The 22,913-nt window shown below is 38.7% G+C and overlaps 1 long non-coding RNA gene across 1 annotated transcript in view; it reads right to left on the bottom strand.

Annotated features, from left to right (window-relative positions):
* Positions 1-22,913, bottom strand: part of LOC145554835 (uncharacterized) — a 52,561-nt gene that overhangs the window by 13,591 nt on the left and 16,057 nt on the right. The window contains exon 2 of the long non-coding RNA XR_014090848.1: positions 4,516-4,572. This is a non-coding gene — a long non-coding RNA (uncharacterized LOC145554835). The remainder of the gene's footprint in view (positions 1-4,515; positions 4,573-22,913) is intronic.

Genomic DNA, 22,913 nt, shown 5'->3' with positions numbered 1-22,913 from the left:
CTGCTGCAAGCACAATTCACCCTGAAACATAGAATTGAATAAAAAAGGTAAAAACTGAATGTGAAACCTACGAAAGAAAATCTGCACATACTGAAGATGTTTTAAAATATGAAATCAAAGCGTATTCGTGATTTTTTTTAAACCCCTTAAATGCATATTCTTTAGAGCAGTTTGTGATCTGATCCTTTCATTTCTGGATCATAAATAAATCCATTGTCTAAAGTCCCGACAACACAGAACCAGACTACAGTCCTGATTTATTAGGGTGATTTTGCGCTTTGTTGATTTTTTAAGTAGTGTACATTTATCTAAGGGTTTGGTGAATAACTCAAAAACATCAATAACTTGTTGATTTGTGCTGTTGCCAATGAAAGCATAGAGCTTCATTTAAATAAATCAATTTTCAGACATTTTTCCCTTTTATTAAATTATTTTTATAAATGAATAAGGGAAAAGTCAAACATATTTTCATTTATTCTTAATACTTATGCAGACTGAATATGTAACATTTTCAGGCTTTTCAAGACTATTTAGAAATGGAGTTAATAACAAGCTAGTTTGGAGCCAAGCTGAAGATGATTAAAACAATCTTTTTTTCTCTGTCATCCAACTGTTATGGCAGTGCAGGCTGGAAGAAAATAGAAACACTGCAGCTATTCAACGCACCAAGCTTAAGTAGTTCCTATCAATCCCTATAATTTATCTGTTTAACCAAACCCTAAATGTGGGCGCAGCTGGACCCGACGGCCTTAAGCCGAGCTGTCGGAGCAGCTGGACAGGGGAGTGCTGAGGCAGCACGATTCGCAGCAGCAAAGCCTCCCTCCACACATCTGGAGGAGCCATTGAGGTCCAGAGGTGAAGAAAGATGAAAAGTAATTGCAGGTCTTAAAATAAACACTGGCAAGGCCCAGCTTGAGTCTCTTTCTGCTCTGCTAAAGATGAGAGATGTTTCCATCTTTGAAATAATCTGTGATGAAATAATGCCACAACATTAGCTTTTGAAGGAAATATTACCTTCTGCACTTTGCGCGTGGTAGTAGCCGGGTTTTTTGAAGTTGCTCCTGACCGTTTTTTTTTTTTTTGTAAGCGAGAAGCCGGATGATGTTTAGGTGACTGAGGAGGCAAAGCTTCCTGACAGGGATGTTGAAAAAATCCAGGATAAAAAGGGCTTCTAGGGTTTCTGGGAATTCACCAGGATCGTATTCCCACACGGAAACCGGTTTAATGACAAAGCCTGGGATGACAATCTGAGGCTGATTCAGGTTGAAACTGTTGGTATTGCTAACTGTCATTGCTGATGACCCAAAGATCTCTGCTTCATTGTGCTTAGTATCTGCACTAATAGGAAACAGAGGGCTGCGTTGAGGGTTCTTTGTGTTTGATTTATCCTTTCACTTAGAGTACATTTCAACACTAGCCATTAGGAGAATACTGTTGATAAAATCAAGGGCTGAATTTCAACTAACATAAAGCCAAATCAGTTCCAAGCGATCATCAAACAACCACAAAAAAAATGATGCAAAGTCATCCACTTGAAACCTGACCTAATTGTTTAAATGACAAAGTTTTAAGCGAGTCGGTCCAGTCAGCGGCGGCCCCAGACATAGCGAAAACACCGCCATCCATCAAAGTGAAAATACTCTGTCACAATGATAAAGAACTACAGCAGAAATTACAACCAGCACTCTGCACAGGCTGCATTTCAGATCAAGTCACCCTGAAGAGAAACCATTTCAAGCCATTTTTCTCCGGCGTGCCGCTTCGGAGTCATTTTACAAGCGGCCGTGGTCGAGATGAAGTCTCGGGCAGCCGCACCGCGTTCACGTCCGCAGTAAACAGAGATGCAAGCTTCAGCCTGAAACCAGATCCCATATCGCAAATGGTCATCGTACAGAACTGTGGACAATGCATCACCAGGCACAGAGGAAACATAAACAGATGAAGCAGCATCCAGTTTGATCACTGAGGAAAAATTGTCAACTGTTCAGGAGGATATAAACACCTTACTGGCTAAAACAACACATTATGTGTAGTGTATATAGTGCATATGGTTTCTTTTTTTATAGTTTTTAAAATTGGTGTAATTTTAGACATTTTTAAAAGAAATCTCACTTTAAAGCATAAAACCAGGGATGCACCGATCCACTTTTTGTTTTACTTCCAATACAGAAATCTGAGACGTTTTAAACAAAGACTTAAAATAACTGTTTTACAAATTTATTTGAGAACATCACATTTATTACCCCGATAGCTTCACAAGCTTGGTCAAGCATGTAGAAACAACACAATTTTTTATTTATTCAGTCAGTGAAGGTAGCAGTAAAACAGCCAAACCAAAATAAATAATAAAGAAACCAAAGCTGACAAAAACAAAAGGTTGACTACCTTTGTCAAGGATAAACTGCGGCAAACCTTAAGAACTCTAAATATAATGTATAGTAACTAATAAAGCATGACGTTGCTCAGAGCACAAAGCGTAGAGTTAGACTGAATAGATCCACTCATATTCATTGGACACATTGTCACCGATACTCAATATAGAATTTTTTTCAATATCAGGACCGATAAAGATATTAATATCAGATTGGTGCACCTCTACATAAAACGGGACCTATTTTGTTCTTACGTAATGTTTTTATTCTGCATATTTACAGGCCAGTGCAACTGATGCGTAATGTCTGATATGACAGCATATAAACATGTAGACGAAATATTGATTAAAAGTTTTGAGCATCATGCGGTAGATCACATTTAAAGCTGATCCTTCAACATGAAATGCACAGATGGGCAAACATTCCAGTTTTATTAAACGTTTATAAGAGCCACTCCTAGATGTTTAAGCATGTTGATGTCATACATGTACTCCAAGGAAAGCTAGAAGGTTGTACAGTTAACTCCCAGGGTATCATTCTAAACCATACAACCTACTACCTCAACCCGGATGTACACATTTTCAACAAGGGTCCCTCCTCCCTAAATGCAACAAAAACTGATTTGTTTTCTGTTCTATTTTAATTTTTAGCATCGTCAAATTGTATGCTTAAGCACAGGGAACGTTCTAGATCAAGTGTCTGCAACCTGCAGACCTGGAACTGAAAGGGGATATTTTGCTTTGGCCAAAACTAATAAAGAACCAACAGATAGTTTTAAAAGCAGATATTATCAGATTTTAGATTTTTGCATTCAGTTTCCACAACAATATCACATAAAAAATAGATTATAAAAAAATGTACTTGACTTTTTATTGGGTTAGGAGCTATGTGTATTTTTTTTTAATTTTCCACAAACATTAACATCACATAGAATAATATTTATCCATCCTTTTGTTGCTTAAGTTTTATATTTTCCTCTATCGTAAAACCTATAAGTAGAAATAAAATAGTTTTTTTTATGACAAATTTCATGTAGATATTTATGAAAATGTGTTTAACAGTTGCAGCTCTAAACTTGTCTCATGTAGCCAGACTGAGGGCAAAAAATGCATTTTTGGTTTGAAAAGGTTGCAGACTCTTGATCTAGAACTGGAGATGCACCGAGAATTCAGCTGGAGATCCGGGATCATTTTTCACCCCGATCTGACCCGATTCACAGACCGGACATGTTTTCTGGTCAGTGAAAGCACCACACATAAATGCTACAGAGTTGAGAAGACGACAATGCTGTTTGGTGTGTTGTTATAAAGTGAGGAGAGTTAGCCATTTTCAGCTTCACTGAGATGTTTACAAAGGAAGTTAGAAGCTATTTAAAAGAAAACTGTTGAAATAATTGCGAAAGAGTGTGAAAGAGATGAAGACTTAAAAGAAATGTGTGTGAAACTCTTTTGGAAAGCTCAGAATTACTCACAAAGATTAATGCTTTATTAATGTCAACTATGCTACCTCTGCTAATTGCTAATTTGAGTACTAATAATTTAAAATACAAGCTCTGTTATTTGTTGGTAAATGTTCAATGAATCCTGTTTTGTAACATTTGCTCTCTCACACTCTCTGCTCCAAATATAAATAATTAATGACCACTCAAGGTACATTGGGTATGTCGTTATTTTATATCTTCTTATAATTTCCATAGAGATACTGAAATCAGAGGACTCTGAATAGGCAGCTTTGTAAAAACACACGGTGCATCTCCATCTTCTACAAAGCTAAGACAACCAAGCATTACAGTTTGTTATGTGAAACAAAAAACAAACAAAAAGTCAAAGGACGATGTTCACACCACAGTGACAAAGACCCACAGAAGCGAGCTTGTGCTGTTAGATTTGCCACAAGATCGGATCTACGGGTTTGTGCCAAATGGTCATGGGCAAAGTACCAACATAACTGGGCAAAAGGCTAGCGTACTGATGTGACACTAAATAACGTCATTACAAAAACATTTCTGGCCGAATGTGCTAGAGGGTGTTTTGGCAGCAACTCTTCTCTTTAGCGTTCACACAGTTCTGGAACAATTCCTTAAAAGTCAACACAGACAATCAAAGTTCATCAAACAGATGGAGAGAGGACTGGGCTGACTTACCCATGAAAGTGTACTGGGCAAGGGCTTTCTGCTGAGACAAATCGGAAGTTCACCGCCCTAAAAAAAAGGAGAGAAAAAAGTTGTTTTTAGATACCACACAACAGAACACAACCGTAGGCCTCTCCTGCTGAATATCTACAGTTTTAATCCTGAACCAAAAGCCCGCAGTGCCTGAGAACTCTATGAGGAGTGTCCTGGTGAAAAACTAAAATATCACATGACGAAATCTGCCGGGAACTGTTCTGGCATCCGATCTACATGGGGAAAAAAAGCATTTAAACACAAATTACAGAACACTCTCGAGTTGCCGTGCCTCGGCTTAGAAACGATGCACTTCTCAGCAGTTAAATATGATGATGCGTACCTCCTCCGAGGCTGAAGAAAAAAAACAAAAAACGAATCCTGGATTTCCACCCATCTCTAAACCAATCCAAATCCCACTTTTACAGGAATTTCCCCAAAGAAATATCAGACAAAATCTTCTTAACCTCAGAATCTCCTTGGCAGAGTGAATTAATAATAATAATAATAACCAGCATGGTGGTGTTGCATGTCATTATTCCAAAGTAGGCTGCAGAACGCCACAGTAGTCTCGTTGCTGGCCAAATGCAATGTGGGGAGAGGTTAGCTTGACTTAGCCAAGACCGCAGATAGCAGTGAGGGGAGAGCAGAGCTTGAGAGAGATGCCAGTGTAATCAAGCATGCTACGGCCAGCTAACATTAACTGTGGCGCTGCCAAAGCGCCACAAGCTGCTGAATATTCCTGCAGCTGCAGTGCACCAAAGGAAAGTCTGAAGTGAGACCTCTCCGTTGAAGTTTTCTGTCAGTTTCAATAAAGCAACACGTCTGCAGACTCAATCTGAGCCAAAAGCGTGAGAGTTACTAACAGTATAGTTCAGCGGTGATCTGTCTGCCATTTTCTCTGACGCTAAAGAAAAATTAGAGACGACCAAAGAGGATAAAACTAATTTTCTTGCCTCACATGTTAAAGTTCTCCCCTTCTCCTTCCCATGTCTTTCCACCAGACTCCTGCCTGGCAACGCTAAATAACCCCGACTGAAAACATCACCTGATCTGTTGCCACAGAGCCAAAACATTCCCACTAAGCATTCTACTGACACTGGAAAGACATCTTTTGTCTAAATCAACATGTTAGCCCAGCCTGCCCCACTCCCTAAATCTGGCACCTTCTGGGGGGAAAGCGGTGCAAAGCGGTGCCATGGCAACCTCTGTCTGCCAGGCTGCCCAGCTAACTGAGTCGGAGGAGTGTTGTGCGGAGCTGGAATGCTCCACACCTTCCAGAGTCAACTCTCCAGGCTCGTTGCTCAAGATTTTACTGCAGATGTCACTTTGTTTTTAAAATACAAGACAGGACGCACAACGAGATAACGACGGCTCTGTGTTCCACCTCTTGATTTAAATATATCAAGTTGAATACAATAAAGCTCACAGCCACAGGCTTTATTACCCACTTTAGCTCAGCCGTATGCGACGTTTCAGCAACACAAACAGTGAATTGGGTTTTAAATAAGTCATTGAAGTACAGTAAGTGATGAAAGTGGAAAAAACTAGGTTCTCAGCTACGTATTACATTCCTCTTAAATCTCCCCTTCAAAGGAAGCCAGGAAGTCTGATTTAACTAAAGCTTCAGTTTAACAACCAGAATATGGAGGATGATTGTCTTGTGAATTAACAAAAGCTCTTTGCTTTTTGTTTCTACACTGTTGATTTTATAGATCAGCTGTTACAGTAGTTACAGAGTTACACTTGACAACACAAGAATATATGCTGAGTGAACCTCTCGCACTAAAAGAGAAGAATTATGGCAAAGATTAGGGCTTTTGTATTGTTGTGTAAAGCTATTTTATGCTTTTAAAATGGCTAAAATCTTCCATCATATTATTCCTACACTTTTAATAATGAGACGATAGAGAAAATGTCAGAGTGACCGGAGTTTGTAGAGTTTTGTTTGTTTTGTTTTTAGACCTTTGTAGCTCACAAGATGTAAAGGGCATTATAAATAAAATGTATTAGTAGTAGTAGTAGCAGTTTTGCCACAACTTCACATTCACTGCTAGTCAACTGGTTAAAATATAGTTCAGCTTTTTTTAAATCACTAACAAGAAAAAAAAACCTGTTCAAGAAATTCTACTTTGAAAAACAATGTTTAAGATAAAGAAGCACCAACTATCACTTTTATGCACACATCAAAACTAAATTAATAATGTGTTTATTCTATAGTTTACTTCATGTAACCAAACCAAATCAGCTCAGCTCAACTCTCCAAACAGACAGAATAAACCAGTTAGCCGTAGTTGAAATACTCTCTTAAACATTGACGTTCTCAAAAAAACAGAAAAATTAAAACAAATATTTAAAATATGTGAAGCTTAGTGCAAAGCTCGGGGCTAGGAAAACGTTTCCATAAGTTTTGTCAGGACACGGTCTACTGGAGGCGTAAGGATGCATGTGATGAGTCGCTTCAGAAACATGAATAAGCCACAAGCTAGCAGGAGCCGGTCACACCTGCTAATTCTCCAACATTCAAATACATCAGGAGGAGTGAGGAGAGACTTTGTGGAAGGTTTTGTTGCTATGTGCTGAATCAGATATTCTTTTAGAGGGAAAAAAACAACTTATTTTTGGTTAAGCAACGTAAACAGAAGGCTGCGAGAACATGAGTGCTAAACACAAAAACAGTTGTGTGCTTTATTGGAGATGTCTGGGACAGATGGAAGAAATAAAAATTAACAAAAGTCCTGATCACTATGGAAGCGTGAAAAGCTTTTACTGTTTGCAGACATATTTTGGTGTTGTCTTCATCTCCAAAGCATTTTTAAAAAGGGAGATTTTCATGAAATGTGAAAACAGATTTTTAGTTTTGCACTTTTTGTTTGAGTTTATAATAATAAAAAAAAAAAGACAGGAAAATACTTTAACACCTTGTTCTATTGAACCACTGCAGTTTGTTATATATATGACAGTAAATGTGGACATCTGGCCATGGATCTGTTGAGCTGCTTTAATTTCATAGTTGAACACATTTTGGGTTAGTAAATGTGGTTAGAATAGAAAAGTGGAAATCGGTAAAATTAAAAATGGAAAAGTGGAATTTGGTAAAAAACAACAACAACCTAATTTGGAAAATAATTGAGAAGAAAACAGAACTGTTTTATTACACTGTTAGGGTCCCGGTTTTTCACTTTTTGAGCTGAATCAGAGGTACATATTTTCATTAAGGACATTAAGTGTGTTCTCTATAGAGCAGCGGCACTTCTCTGTCGACGTGGCTGTTGAGTTGCCTCCTACTTATCTACTTACAAAGACAATAAAAACACTGTCATACCATTACTGAGTAGATTTTTCAGGCCTTTTTATGCTTTAAAAAATCCACCGCAGTAAAAATTGTATCACTTATTAAGTATTTCAGAATAAATATTGAGTTTCAAATTTAGCATCGTGACAGCCCTAATCTTTGCTAAAAAGAGCGGTGGTCATTTCTGTGATGCAGTAAAATGATTTCAGATATCCGTGCCTGCTCAGCTCTAACTGTCTGTAATGTTTTGGTAATCAGCCTGCAGAAAATGGCGACAACAGAGAACACACAGCCTCTTTGATGCAATCAATTCCTTTATGAACACTTTCTATCGTCACCTGTAATTTGAATCTGTTTCGCTACAAGATTAGAGAACAATAATGTAAGAATATTAGATTTGTGTTAATATCACATAAGCCTTTTACTGGTAGTGGCTGGTTAAGGTTGGATTGCCTTAGGAAGAAAACCTTTCTACCACGTTGAATAATAATCTGAACTTCACTGAATTGATTAAGCCGTCGTTCTGACACCCAAACTGTCCACAAACCTCAAAGCAAGATGGCCAAGCTGCGGCCACCTGAGCCCCTCATCTACTGCAGACGGCATTAAACAGGCTCAAACCAAAGCGGCTCCAGCACATCCCCACACCAAGAGCCTCATTTCATATCCAGGAAGGCAGGAGGCCTGGGTCAAAGTTCAAATGAGAATTGGGGGGGTAAAGAACTCCCCTTAGGGAGAGCATATACCATGGAGAACCAGACAGAGGTGGAAAAAAAACAAAAAACAGACAGACTTCTGGACGAAGCGATCTATAAAATGCAATATATCATTTGTCAGAGGGGGAGGGAGAGGCCAAGGAGGATGAGACAACAAATTAGAAGTGGACAGACATGAGAAGCTGAGGAGAAGTATGTAATTTTTTCAAAATGTTGTGTTTGTATACACCCTAAAGTCAGCCACGTGGATTTTATGTGATAGGCTTAAACAAAACTGGTGCATTATGTGAAATGGAAGAAAAATGAGAAAAACCTCTGAGAAGAACCTATTATGGAATAAGCAAACCCCCAACACACCCAGGAATGATTGAATTTTAACACAAACCACAGACCCTGAATAATAACATTTGATTACAGAAAATTAGAATACTATTAAATTTGATTTACCAGTTTCAGATAAATTAAAACATTTGAAATGGCTGTACATTAAAGTTTAAGATTTAAAAGAACTGCCAAGATTAGTTTGTAAAAGTGCACAGAATAACCTTCATAGTTTCATTGCTGAGTTACCATAGCTACAATCGGATACTTTGAGTTTAATGTTCAGAAATAATATCTCGGCAAATAACCAATCGTTCAGGCTATGCCAATTAAACTCCGCCCACCAAGTCTTAACTCAAATGCTGTTAGTGGTGGTGATGTTTGTAACACGAAGAAGTTAAATTATATTCTGTTTCAGGCCCTGTCATCTATGCAAACCATTTTAAATGCAGCTGTTCTGTTTCTGGCTTTAGCAGGTTGTTACAGAACTATTCGTTGTTCACTCCTTCATAAAATGTGGCATTAAAAAAAGCCATTACTGAAAGACGGCCATCTTCATTCTTTCATCCCAACACTGCAGATTATGAAGACATCATCTCCAAGGCTAAAAATGGTGGTGAGCTTGTTTTTTGTTCTTTAGTTTTTCTAGTAGCAGAGAAAGGGGAGCAAGTCTGAGTTGATGTGAAGATGGGCGGAGATAATCCTGGGAGGAAACATTTTAGAGGCTGCAGCCTAAACTACAAATTATGTTCAAGTGTTCAAATTGTCCAATCAAAATGCAGACCTAAATTTATAATGGCCACTTTTCAAATGCCAAACTGTGTAAACAGCTGAAAACTATTTTTATTTCACTTCAAACAGGGGTTGCTCTATCACATAAAATCCCAAAAAGGTTTAAGGTCCATCATGACGAAATGCAAAAACGTTTTGACTTTCACAAGGTACTGTAGTTACCAAAACCACAAAGTTAAACTTAGAAGTTAAATGTCAAAAAAAATGAGAGGAAAAGTAAAACCTAGCACTCTTTTCCAAAAAGAACAAACATATAATGTGATAGATTAAACACAGGGCCCCTTTTTCTCGATCTTTTCCATAATCATGCACTGATTAATTTGGAAAACCTAGAACTTCTTTTTGAGCTATTTTATTCTTCCCATCCAAACAGGAGACATCACTTCTCCAGCCATGACAGGAAAAAAGCCAAGAGTTTAAACCAGACAGAGGTTTAACAGCAGAGCTAACTAGAGCCTAACTACTTGACAAGACTTTAATCAAGGTTTCTGCAGGTTACACCAACTCAAATATAAGACTTTTTAAGGCCATTATGAATTTAATTTAAGACTTACATCATGATGGAAATATGTGGCAGTAAGCATATATGTTTACATTTACTTACTTGACAAGGTTTATTAGGTTGTTGGCTGTTGTATGCCTGATATCTGGACTGTAGTTCCCAAAAACTTCAGTGTAGGTCCAGCTTTTAGGTTCTGGTAGTTTAATTTAGACGTTCAGAATGCAATTCGTATGGTTGGCAACAGCAGAGAGTCAGTGGTGAAAATGAACGTTGTTCACGCAACAGGCGAACAATTTCCACTTAAAACATGGCTGAAGCAACAAAGCTAGCTAACTAGCCAGCAAGGATATATTAGCAGCTAGTTGCCAGTAGCATCATCCGTCTCCAGTCACGTAATGCAAGATGTTTGTGTGCAACATGGTAGCTTAAATATCTGCCTGACATAAAAGTCGTGATGGTAAAAAAACAACAACATATAGTTAACGAGAAAATACGCATATTTGCCAAGACAGAATGTAATACCTGTGATTAGCAGATTTTAGGCTAACTGATCTTTTTCATATGAATTTAAGACAATTTATGGCCTTAATTTTAGATAAATATAAGATCTTTTTAAGGATGTAGGAACATGAATTTAAGACAATTTAAGGCCTTAATTTTAGATAAATGTAAGATCTTTTTAAGGATGTGGGTACATCCGGTTTATAGAATAGATGTAGAAGCCTAAGTTGAAACAGGAAATGTGACTGTTCTTTTCAAGATGAAATGGTGCAAATTCTGTAAAACAAAATGTTTTACCAGCTCAAGGATCATTTTAATTTGTCAGCACAGACAGGGCAGTCATCCGAGTGTAGGACAACAACAGAATTCAAATGCCACGATTCTCAATCTGCATTTCGGGGTTCAGCACACAGAGCAGTCTGTCTTTAAACAGACCTTTTGTTTATTGTCAGGAGAACCAATTCGGCTTGTTTAGGATAATAGAAGTATTGTCAGGGAACTGTTAAATTGATGTGATGTTGCTTTAAGAGCTAAACTGCCATCCATGGGCGATGACTTTGCCTGACCCACCTATCTGTTAATGCCACTGCCTAGCACCAGACTAAACACCGAGATTTCATCACGCCCTATTGGCCACAGATGGCTCCCTTTCAGCCAATCACTGCGCAGGGTGGGATGATGGAGTGCGAGCTTCAGATAGTAAAGAGCTGGCAGGGGGGGTTGAGAAAAAGAAGAGGCTATGTAGAGACAACCAAACCAAAATAAAATAAAATAAAATAAAAAAGTTCCAATCTGAAAGGTGAATTTCTGATACCAAAATTGATCAGAAATGCATTTGGGGAAAATATTCCTGCATCTGAACCAAAAGAGGGATTATAGCAGGGGTTTGAAATGTCAATGCATTATAGTAAGAAAGGGGAAAGAAAGGTTTGTAGATTGATTACCCGGCTTCAGACCAGGCCACCGTCCCACCCTACTGTAAGCGTCGCTAAAAAGGATCAATAGCTAATGAATTCCAAATGGCAGGGTTTCACAAACATAAATATATCCTCCACATGGCTGCATCAGGTAGGCTCCTTGGATCGATGGATATGACATTACACCCAGGCAGAAGAATGCATCTTCTTAATTGACCTGAGCACTTTTAAATTCATTCAAACAGCAATTAAAATGGATTCAAATTGTGTGGCACCTCCATCCAGGAAACTTTTACTCTGCATCCCACTCGCATTACAACCTGAGCTTTTGCTACCACTGAGATATAACAGGCTGATTAGGCAATTTGACTAAAACCAGGGAGAAGTGAAAGGCCCAGAACAGCATTCACACCGTTATCAGATTACAAGTCATCAAGTAAGAAATGAAGAAGTGAAACAACACGATGTTGCTCCCACTGAAAGCAGGATTATCAATCAGGTGTTGGCTGGTTGTCAGTAAATCTTTGTTTAGAAAAGTTGCAATTTTAAAATTTTCCATTATACAACTCACGTTAGGGCTGGCCGTATCGATCTAAATATCGATACTATCGAGAGCAGGGTTGGTAAAGGATCAATACTAGAACGATGAAACTGATACCTTGTTTACCGTTTCTCTCCCGTTTGTCCACCAATTCCTCAAATTTCCTCACTGAGCTCATGCCGGGACATATGAAGGAATTTAAAGGTCATATATCAAGAGCTTGCATTTAAATTTTAGAGCAGGATTTCATGCCTTTGTAATGTTTGCACTCAATACGTCCGCTTTCTTTCAAATGCAATCTGTGTAATTCTGCTGTAAGCAGTTTTATTATTATCTATTCAGGCAGCAAAAAATAATCTTACTGGAACTCAAAAATTATACACTTATGTAAAAATACATAACTCAAGCCTTAAATGAATATGGCTGATTATTAACCATTGAAGGGGAAAAAAATAATTTAAAAATATTTTTAAAAATTCCTATTTAGTGTGTATTGGAATGATACTATTACTTTCTATTATAGTTAGTTAATGAAAAAAACACCCATATTTACCTACAATCTTTGCCCTGTATTTGATCAAAATTGTAATGAACAAAACTGAAGTCAAATCACCAAATTATTCAATGATAATGATTTTTTTAAAGTCAGCCTATATTTACTTGGTACCAAACTGACACCAAAATCGCCAGTTCATGTGGCTTAAAGTCTTTCTACAGGCAGGCATGAGGAAGTGATGTCAGTCAATAACTTATATTCTTGTGTCAAAATAAAATTGTAAAAACTGCATTTTTAAAAAAATTATTATAACTGCAATAAACAACATATTATTTTGCAACAACAGGTTGCAAATAAACTGTGGTATGCATATATTAGCTTTATAATTCAAGTGTGAATATCATAATACCAATGAAAAATCTCATGCCAGCCCATGTCTGATGTCAATAATATTAGGTTTAAGCAGTTCAACAGAAACTTCATGTCTTCTAATAGCAAGCTATTCAGCAACATGTTTTTGATTTTACAACAGAGAGGGGTTCTTGTCAAAAAGAGGCTTTGACTAGAAAAAAAAGAATCAGGACTTTAACACTGACAGTTTTATTGTCATTATTGTACTTGAAAAACATTCCAGAACAAAACAAGGCCAACGTCTCTGTGTTAGACTAATTTCAACATTAAGTCTGCACAGACGGAATGACGCTTTCATGTCTGAGTCTCCCAAATCTCTCAGGATTATCAATCCTTTTTTTAATCGCTGAAACCCACAGCAGTAATGGTATCCAACAAAGAGATCATTTATTGTTCCTTTCGGCTGCATATGATCATAGAAACCTCTGTAAATTTCAAAGAAACTGAAAGCCCCACGACGGGCAAATCATTTTGCTCAGACTGCGTCTTGCTGAGCAGATTGTAATCGACCACGATGAGGATGACTTGCCATTTCGGAGGCCGGGTAGACGGTTATTATAACGGCACTTTTTCTCTGTGACCCCAGTGAAATCCCTTCCAAAAGACAATCCTTCAGCACAACCTCTCATTACAAAAGCAATTGTCTGACAATGCGGAGGAGAACACTAGAAATTAGCAAATTAGTGCAGGACTAAGGAGAAATGACTGCTATAATTAGGCCTTTGCAAAACAATCAGACTCAATTACGAGGTAGCAGTCAATAGGCTGAAGCTCACAAGCAAAACGAGATGAATTCAGATTTGATGATTTTTAAACGGTTATGGGAGCCGATGTGCGATGTGCTCTCAGTTTGACGTGACAGGGTGTGAAATCTCAACACCTCCAGCTGCGGCCAGTAAGACAGGTGACCGCCAGGTACATCAGCGAGCTAATAGACCCTGCCGTCAAACGAAAATGAACATTAGTTTGTTTTGTAAGTGATATTCTGAGATCCGTCTGAGTGCTCCGTGTGCTCAGAACAAAGAGGAGCAGCTGCAAGCCAGCAAATTTTAACACGAAGCAAAGATGGCAGAAATGAGATAGAAACGTGCAAATTTAAATAACTAAGCACAAACAAACACAAGAGATTATAAAATAAATTCAGTTACAGGAAACATTCCCAAGTCACTTTTTTGACACAAGTTACATTCAATTCTTTAATTTACAAAGACGAAATGTTTCTATTTCTAACTGCTTATTTACAATATAACACCCGTTACTTTTGGTTAGTCATTCAGTATTTGTTATTTTTAAAAGCTTCGTAAAAGATCGCTATAAGCAACCCACAGGAAAATATGTTTATTTATGACCCAAGTATAAAAATTACAGATACCACAAAACTTTGACCTTAGGGCTGAAATACTGTTTTAAACTGCAACAAATTTTCCCAGAGTAGTGCTAAATACATTTTTGTTTAAGTCATTGCAAAATTTATGTGATTATGTGAAAAAATACCAACATTTTCGGTCAGAAAATATGGTATTTACATATTTCAAAACAATGTATGAAGAGAGAAATGCATTATATTAAACAAAGATAATAAAATAGCAAACAATTTGTGACTCGGACAGAGGCAGCTTGACATTCTCAGCATAACAACTTAAAAAACAGCATTGCTTTTTTTAAAGTTGTTATAGTAAAAAGGTTACTATTTTACAAGAAAAGAAGAAAAGCAACAATTATCTCTATCTGCTAAAGCAGTGTTGATTATTGTTATCCATAACATTTGTCGGTTTGACGTGCAGACTTCAGCAAAAACACCAACCCGACTCCCACTAAACTTCAAGAGCTTATTGTGCAGAAACGTTTTTTGTTCTTTAAGTATAAAAAGCTGATATTTGCTTGTTTATTAGTTGGTCAACCTGCTCATGTAGCCAGCCAGCTGCTTAACAGACACGCAGCTACTAACTTCCAATACACAGAAAAAGTCTAGACTCTCAGGCATGTTGAAAAAATATCAAGTTTCCCATCATTTTAAAATCTTGCACACTATGATATCCAGAACTGAACTGTGAGCATCTGACTGTCAACTACACTGCCACATCCCAATACTCATGTTAAACTGCAGTACAGTGGATAAAATCAGCTAAAGTTCCCATCCGTCCTATTTTAGAAAAAAAAATCTGTAACTATAAAACTGAAGTAATTCAGAGACAATGAGCCTTTGTAGCCACCAAGCAGCTCTTCAGATTAAAGTTGTGCAGGCTTGTCAGTCATGTGTGACTGCAGGAAAAGCACCCGGGATGGGACAGCGCGGGGATTATAAGGCAGCCTGGTGTTTCCACTGGGGTCTCCCCTGCTGGGCTACATGATCCCAGCTCCCTTTGTCTGCTGTTAACCCGTTAAATCCCGCGGAAGAAGCCATTCACAAATGTGTCACACACCCCAGGGGTGCTTTTTGTGTGGAATAATGATCCTAACGGGGTTACACAGCATTGTCACTGATTCTAATGCACCCATGCACCCCTACTCCCCCCCACCCCCGACAAAACACACAGTCAATTGTTTCAGGAAATGTCTGTGGTTCGACTCCATGTCATCTTTTTGTTTTAAGCTCTATCAACATCAGTTATCATTAGCCTCCAGGAACTCTTTAAAGTAGACAATGAGAGGGTAACTAGAGATGTGAATATGTCAGTGTTTAGCGATTTGATTAGGATTTTGGGGTCACAATTTGATTCAGAATAAATGTTTTATTTTTCTATTGAAAAGATCTAGGAATTCTGTTTAAATTATGTGATTGGCGAGAGGAAAATACTCCACAAAGAAATTTAAAACAATTCTATAAAGTTTCCATACTGAATTAAATTCCATCCGTTTATATTTAAACAGAATTAAATTTGTGCATAAAATTCTGTAACTTAACAGTATTAGGTTAGTTTAGCCGCCTGGCTTTTTCTTAAATAGAAAAATGTCAAAGAATTATTCAAGAAGGAAAGACAGCCTTCTAATGTATAATGTGATATAAGGAATGTGAGCGGCAAAGATATACAACTTTTATGCTTTTCAAAATCTATTTATGAGTATTTTGAATCGAGTCAGAACTCCCAGAAATAGGAATTGCGATTCTTTATAGCTTCAATGTTTTTTTTCTGCACCTCTCAGGAAAGCAAGCTCTGATTTCATGAAAGTGTGAGGATTCTGCACGCCCCTTCGCTTCTTCCCATGTAGTTCTGGCTAATGAAACTGCTTGTATTATAAGCAGAGATACGAAGCATGCACTTGGGGAAACGTTGCGCGCTCACTGAGAGTAAGTGTAATTATACTGCAGTAATGCCCTCCATGATTAATGATGTGGGCCTCTGAAACTAAACCATAGAGCCAATGGCAAATTACCACAGCAAAAATAAACCCTGATGTGAACAGGTCAGCAGGGCCAGAGCACAAAACGTCTCTGAGTGTGTATTTATGTACTGTGGAGAAGTGAACGGGGGAACCAGCTCCAGTAACCCAATTAGTGTCCGTCCGTTTTCAGAGAGCAGCTCCATCACTGCTAAACAGCTCTGCTAGTCGGACAGAAAATGGGTTCCCATACTCTGCCAGTATTCAGGCAACATGTTTCCGAGACACAGAGAAAAGCTTGAAAGTAAAGAATCAGAGGAAATGAAGCCGCAACAACGATATGCTCGAGTATATGAGAACAACGAGGAAAGTTTGTGTTGTTTAAATTCACAGGCTCACTTTTAAAGCTTTTTATTTTGGTACAGTCATCTAATGTTCCTGTTCCAAAACTCTTTAGAGAGCTAAGGACAAAACTAGATTTTATTAGTCCTCAACCCTACTATACACACACACACACACACACACACACACACACACACACACACACACACACACACACACACACACACACACACACACTTCCTGGATGAAGCGCACTTGAGAATCCACATTGAACTCTTGTGCTTTTTGCTGTCAAACTGCAACAGAGCATTTCACTGAGGCACTCAGAATAACAGCAACCGGGAATAGTTGTGGTTTAAAAAGCATCAACATTCAGAGGCACCTGAAATGATTTTAATATCATGCTTTGATTTCCTGCTGCACAAAGTCGCCAGCTGAGGCTCGTCTGTCAGATTAAAGGCAGCTTTTGAAAATAACAACCTTTAAGCAGGTGTTATTAAGCCCACACTATTTTCTTAAAATACAAACTTTAGTTTTTTTATTTATTGTCCTGATGCAGTATTCCAATCTTAAATGTTAAGTTTTCATTAGCTGTAAACTGAAAATCATAAAAAAAAAAAAAAAAAAAAAAAAAGAAAAAGAAGTAAAGAATGCTTGTGGGGAATATTCTGGCCGTTACCAATTTCCTTCTTTTTTTTTTTTTTGAGGTTTGATCTGCCAATTTACTATAAAAACAAGTATTTCTTTAATACAGTTTCTAGTTTAAATATTGTAGCACACTTGAAATAAGACAAAACTAACTTTCCACTAACATTTTAGCAACATATAGGAACTTGTTCCACTGGCAGATTATTTCACTTTTAACAAGATATTTTTCACGTCATCAGTGACGTAATCTGCCAATGGACAAAGTCATTTCTAATCAATATTAAGGAATTGACTTAAAACAAGCTCCTGAAAAATCACTTGTTAGTTTTGTCTTATTTGAAGTTTTACTGAGATATTTGCTCTAGAAACCAGACAAAAATACTTGTTCAGATTTTGTATTTTTGCCGTTTCTAGCACTGTTTACAGCTGCAGTTTCTTTAAAAACAGATTTAAATCCAACAGAAACTAAAGGAATCACATGACATTTTTAGCAGCCATTTCATTTAATAACAAAAGCGCATCAAGGTTCACGCTGAGAGTGGAGGATTTTTATTGGAGATTAAGGATATTCTAAGTTTTAATGTATTAAATGAACATGAAATAACAGATTTTTAATCTGCTAATCACTGATCAAATCAGAGGTGATCAAAGGAAAAGTAGCCGATTCTGATTCTAACTGAACTGGTTCATCTGGGAACTTTTTCTCCACAGTTCACATGGAAGGAGTGATTGGATGTTTCTAGAAGTTTAAACCCAAATGTTTAATTTGTAATGTTGAAGTACTTTTAGATTAAAGAAACACATGTCACCATTCTAGCTTACAGAAAGGGATTAAAAAAGCCAACAGTAATAATATTTAGGGATCTTTAGACCACAGTGTGAAATCTCTCTGCATATAGTGATTATAGTCCAAGTTTAAGTGTTATTATTTTAGTTTTCTAACTGGTCTGGACCAAAGTATTAGTTTCACACCTGTGGGAACGCTTTCAAGTGGCGTCCTTGTAGACTCCAACTGCACTCAAACTGAAAAGAGCTAAAGACAACACTTCAGCTCAGGTGATTCATCTCACTTGAAATGCATAATTAATGACCCATTAAATGCACAGCACTTTGCTTCTTACGAGTGTGAACGTAAAGTGTGCATGCATCTTGGCATCGATCAGATGAAAGCCTGACAAACGGCCCTATTCTTCTCTAATAGGAATAAATCAGAGCACGCACATGGCAGTGTTTCTGAGACAGAGATAATCAAAAGCAGAGACGGCCAAACATCTTGTCTAATGTCTCAACAAAATGGTACCAATTAAGACGACAAAGAAATCTCCAAAAGCCAGAATGAACCCATCCACCCTGTCTCCTTTTCCACTCACACACAAACGAGTGATGTTTATTGGTCTTTAAAGAAAAAAAAAATACAGGTCTCATTCCATTTTTTTCTCCTCTCTTGAACCATCAGAGAAGAATGCTGGGACCCTCTTCAAAGCCTCGCCACCGCTGCTTTTATTCGCTGTAATTTCTCACTTCTTTCACTGCAGTTTAATCCAGTCACACAGGCTCCCCCGAGCAGGTGAAGTCAGCCAAAGACGTTCCCACGGTCTCCGAGCAAATCCAAACGCCCCGAGCCCTTCCTGAGGGCCGGCCATCTGTCCGCTCTGTGTGGAGTGTGTTAGGGGGTAAAAGCATCAGCTGCGCCACCAAACTCAACGTTCCAGCACACCCCGCCTTCGCGGAGAAAAAGCCCAAGCCGTCCCCCATTCGAGCCGACCCGCGCGGGCGCCTCACACATGCACAGCTTGTGCCCAAACACAAACAAATCAACAAACAAACAGGCGGGCAGACGCGACTTGTCACATTTCACCGACCCGCAACCCGATCCAGCCTGTTATGGGAACAAAAAGCCACTAAGCGTGAATATACGCTGTAAAAAAAAAAAGTAACATCCTGGCACTTTGTTGCTGTTTTACAGCTTTTAGGCGGCCTGGACGGCATCTTCATCAACATCCCATCAACCTCTAAACAAAGGAGTTCACCACATAAAACTTGACCTTTGCTCCCTTCAGGAATAAATCATTCATGCCGATTCCTAAAAAACCGAAGCGGAGAAGAAATAACGTAATAATAAAAAAGCCCTAAAGTAGCTGCAGTTAGTTGAGTTCAGATTTGCGTTGACCATGTGACTTATTTCTTTCTTCCTTTCTTTCCCCAGCACATGCTGCCTCCCTAAAAACACACACACACACACACACATACACACACACATGCACACCCCCACACACACACATCCCTCCTAAAAGCTGACGTGCTTTCTTTTTATTTCCCCCCCCCCTCGGTCTAAAAAGGAGCGACCACACCGCCGGTGGACGTGGTCCTTTGCCCGGCCTGGCGCAATTTTAAAATGCGTGACATTGCCTCTGTGGGAGCATGAGAACGGAGCTTCCTCAATAGTGGGGTCCCCATACCCGGCCCGTAACCATGGAAGCAGATGCCTGCCCTCCCAGCCCTCCTTACCTCCTGTCGATGGCGGGCTGTGAGCTGCTCGGGCGGTGAAAAGAAGCTGCGCCTGCCTTTCTCCTCGCTCTGACCGAACTTGCCCCGCTCCTCAAAAGGAGCCATTGAACAGGTCACCGGTCTAGACTTGTTTGCACGGTCCAGGGAGCAGCCTTGATGTAACCCTTGCTCTCCTCTCTCTCCCTATCTCTCTCTGCCTGCCACACCAGCCGCCCAGCGACTGCAGACTCTGGAGGGGTGGTGGCGAAGGGGTTGGAGTGGTGGTGGGAAAGGGGGTGGAGGGGGGGACATTGGAGACGTGGTTTTGAAAAGGAGCCCGTCCGATTTTGCCATTGTGCCTTTTCATTCATCGATCGCATGAATATCGAACCTTCTGTCCCTGCGCGTGTGAAACGGATAGCTTAGCCAGCATTTTTTTATTTCACCCCCCTCTCGGGTCCGTGTCTGGGGGCCCCCCCAGAGCTACGATTTCTTTTCACACTGCTTCTAAGAGTCGTTTTTAATTAAAACTAAAACTTCCTGTCTAATAATTCTTGCTAGGCTTGATCCCAACGTGACGGGGTAAACGATGCAGAAAACGGCTGATTTTATCTCTCTGAACTCGTGAGCACGTCTTGAAATACATCAGTGCATATGAGATTTTATTTATAGACTCATTTAAAGTTTGGGTTGTTTAAAAAAGAGCTTAAGTGAAACAAATCAAGCAAATTAATGACCGGGAACCACAAATTTGTCTTTAAAACTTGTAAAATAAAGGCAGAATTACTTCATTTAATTACCCGAAATTTGAAATAAACTAAAATCTGTAAGAAATATGCCTATGGTGAAAGACATTCGTTTTTTTTAAAACTGCTGTGTTATTGTAATAATTATGAATTAGATTTGATTCTAAAATAAAATCCATGTTTTTATTTTACTCATAAAGAAAACAGAGATTCTAACTCTCATTAGGTTTTTATCTGATTAAATTAAGGTTATTGCTCATCAGAGAATTTCATACATAAACAGCAAATTAATAAAAACTGAGCATTCCAAATAAAAAAAAAAACAAGCATATCCAATCAATATGATCATCGTTTGTTTCAGAAAGTAATAGCATGTTTAATCATTTGCTAAGGCTGGACAGAGATTTGATTGAAGGTGTCAACATATCAGTATTGTTAGGATGAAAGTTTGTTCTTTGATTTATTGAAATAAAATGATATTTTTAAATTTACAGTTTAGTAACTATTCTTCTTCCAATCTTCTTGCTCTCATTGTATTAAAATTACTGAAGAAATATCTAAGTAAATTAATTACAGGTTTTATTTCAGGATCTTTTAATTTGGCACTATGATAAATAAACAAATATAATCTCATTTTGTATTTGACTTAAACAATACGGTTAACATATGTTGATGAGCACGAAAAGCGGTGAAAAGTTTCAGGCATGTGATTCAGCATGAAGTGTAGAAAGCTGTAAGGAGGCCCGGCTGCAGCCGCCATGCTTCATGTGACAGGTTGCTATTGGAGGGGGCCGAATCAAAGGGGAGAGGATGAGGGGCGGGGGCACGGGGTGACAAACCGGGGCAGAAAATAAGCAAATTCAAAGGCAGAGGAAGGAAAGCAAAAGGAACCAGTGGAGTAAGAACGACAGGGTATTGTGTTCATACAACAATCAGGGCAGTTCCCATCACGAATAAGAGGTCTGCCCAGAAATATTACTGCCATTAATAACCACTTCCAGACGTAACAAAACTACCAGCCGTCAGCAGGGGTCTGGAACTGGTTAAAAAAAACAAAAAGAAAAAGGCTTTTTGTGATCATACTTGATGCAGAAAATCATTTGGAGACATTTTCCAGTTAAGGTGAGCCAAAAATGTAAAATGTCACTGCAAATTTACACAGATTAATTCAATTCAATAGTTCAGTATCTGAATTCTTACAGTTCAAGTAAACCAAACAGATTTCATTTCCAATTCATAAATCCATTTTAGTTTAAACTACCAAAAAGGTGCTTTAATGATTGGACACTTATACAAGAAAAAAAAAAGACATGTTAGTTAACTGCCTTGATATTTAAATAAACACATTTGTTATTGTTTTTATTAATGACCTCATTGGTAAATATAAAAATAAAGAGACGAGCACAGTAATATTTCCCTTTACCTGACATACAAAGAAGACATGTATGTTAAATCAGAAGTGTGTGTGTGTGTGTGTGTGTGTGTGTGTGTGTGTGTGTGTGTGTGTGTGTGTGTGTGTGTGTGTGTGTGTGTGTGTGTGTGTGTGTGTGTGTGTGTGTGTGTGTGTGATTGGGTGTGTACGGGTGTGTGTGCGTGTGTGTGGGGGTGACTGTGTGTGTGTGAGGAGGTGTGAGGATTTCCCTGCTCAAACTTCCTGTCTATGATTAAATTTACATTTATCAAATTAATTATTTTATATAGGATGTTTGACTGAAAGGAGAATGTCATTAACATTTTTAACAAACTGTTTTGAGATTTGATCCCAATTTTAAAATATTACACAAAGAAACACAGGGGATGCTTTCTAAAATGTGTTACGCTCATACATCAAACCGTCCCTGAGTACAGCTGAACAGTGACTCTGCCGGTAAAACTTCACACTTTTTTGCTAAACTGGAAGCAACTAAAAGGCCAGCAGAGCGAGAGTTTACCCAACAGTGTTGGGTTTGTTTGCACAGCTCAGTGTCTCTCTGCACTGCTCAGAGAAGCGAACAGCAAGCCTGGCAGATGTTGCCCTGGAACATCATCACGCCTGGAAACGGTGGCAGCTAGATGCCGAGGGCTGCGGCACCGCGTCTCCTCCCCCGTGTCAGTGGCGCTCACGCGTCATTACGAGGCAGCAAAGCAAAGCAAATACAAAGGAGTTTCGAACGGATGAGAAGCTCCAGCCCTGCCGCTGGTTCTCACTCTTTTTTTTTTCCTTTTTTTAACGCGGCGTCTGAACCGATCACGTCTGTGCTTTCTGAAAGGGGACCGGGCTGCCAGCAGGCTGTGATTGCGGGCAGAGTGAGAGGACAAAAAGCGTTCGTTCGTCTTCGAGTTATAGCTGCCGGAAATTCAA

This window comes from Poecilia reticulata, chromosome 14, assembly GCF_904066995.2.
Source record: "Poecilia reticulata chromosome 14, P_reticulata-male-v2, whole genome shotgun sequence".
Taxonomy (NCBI): domain Eukaryota; kingdom Metazoa; phylum Chordata; class Actinopteri; order Cyprinodontiformes; family Poeciliidae; genus Poecilia; species Poecilia reticulata.
This window is presented reverse-complemented; position numbering and strand designations above follow the sequence as displayed.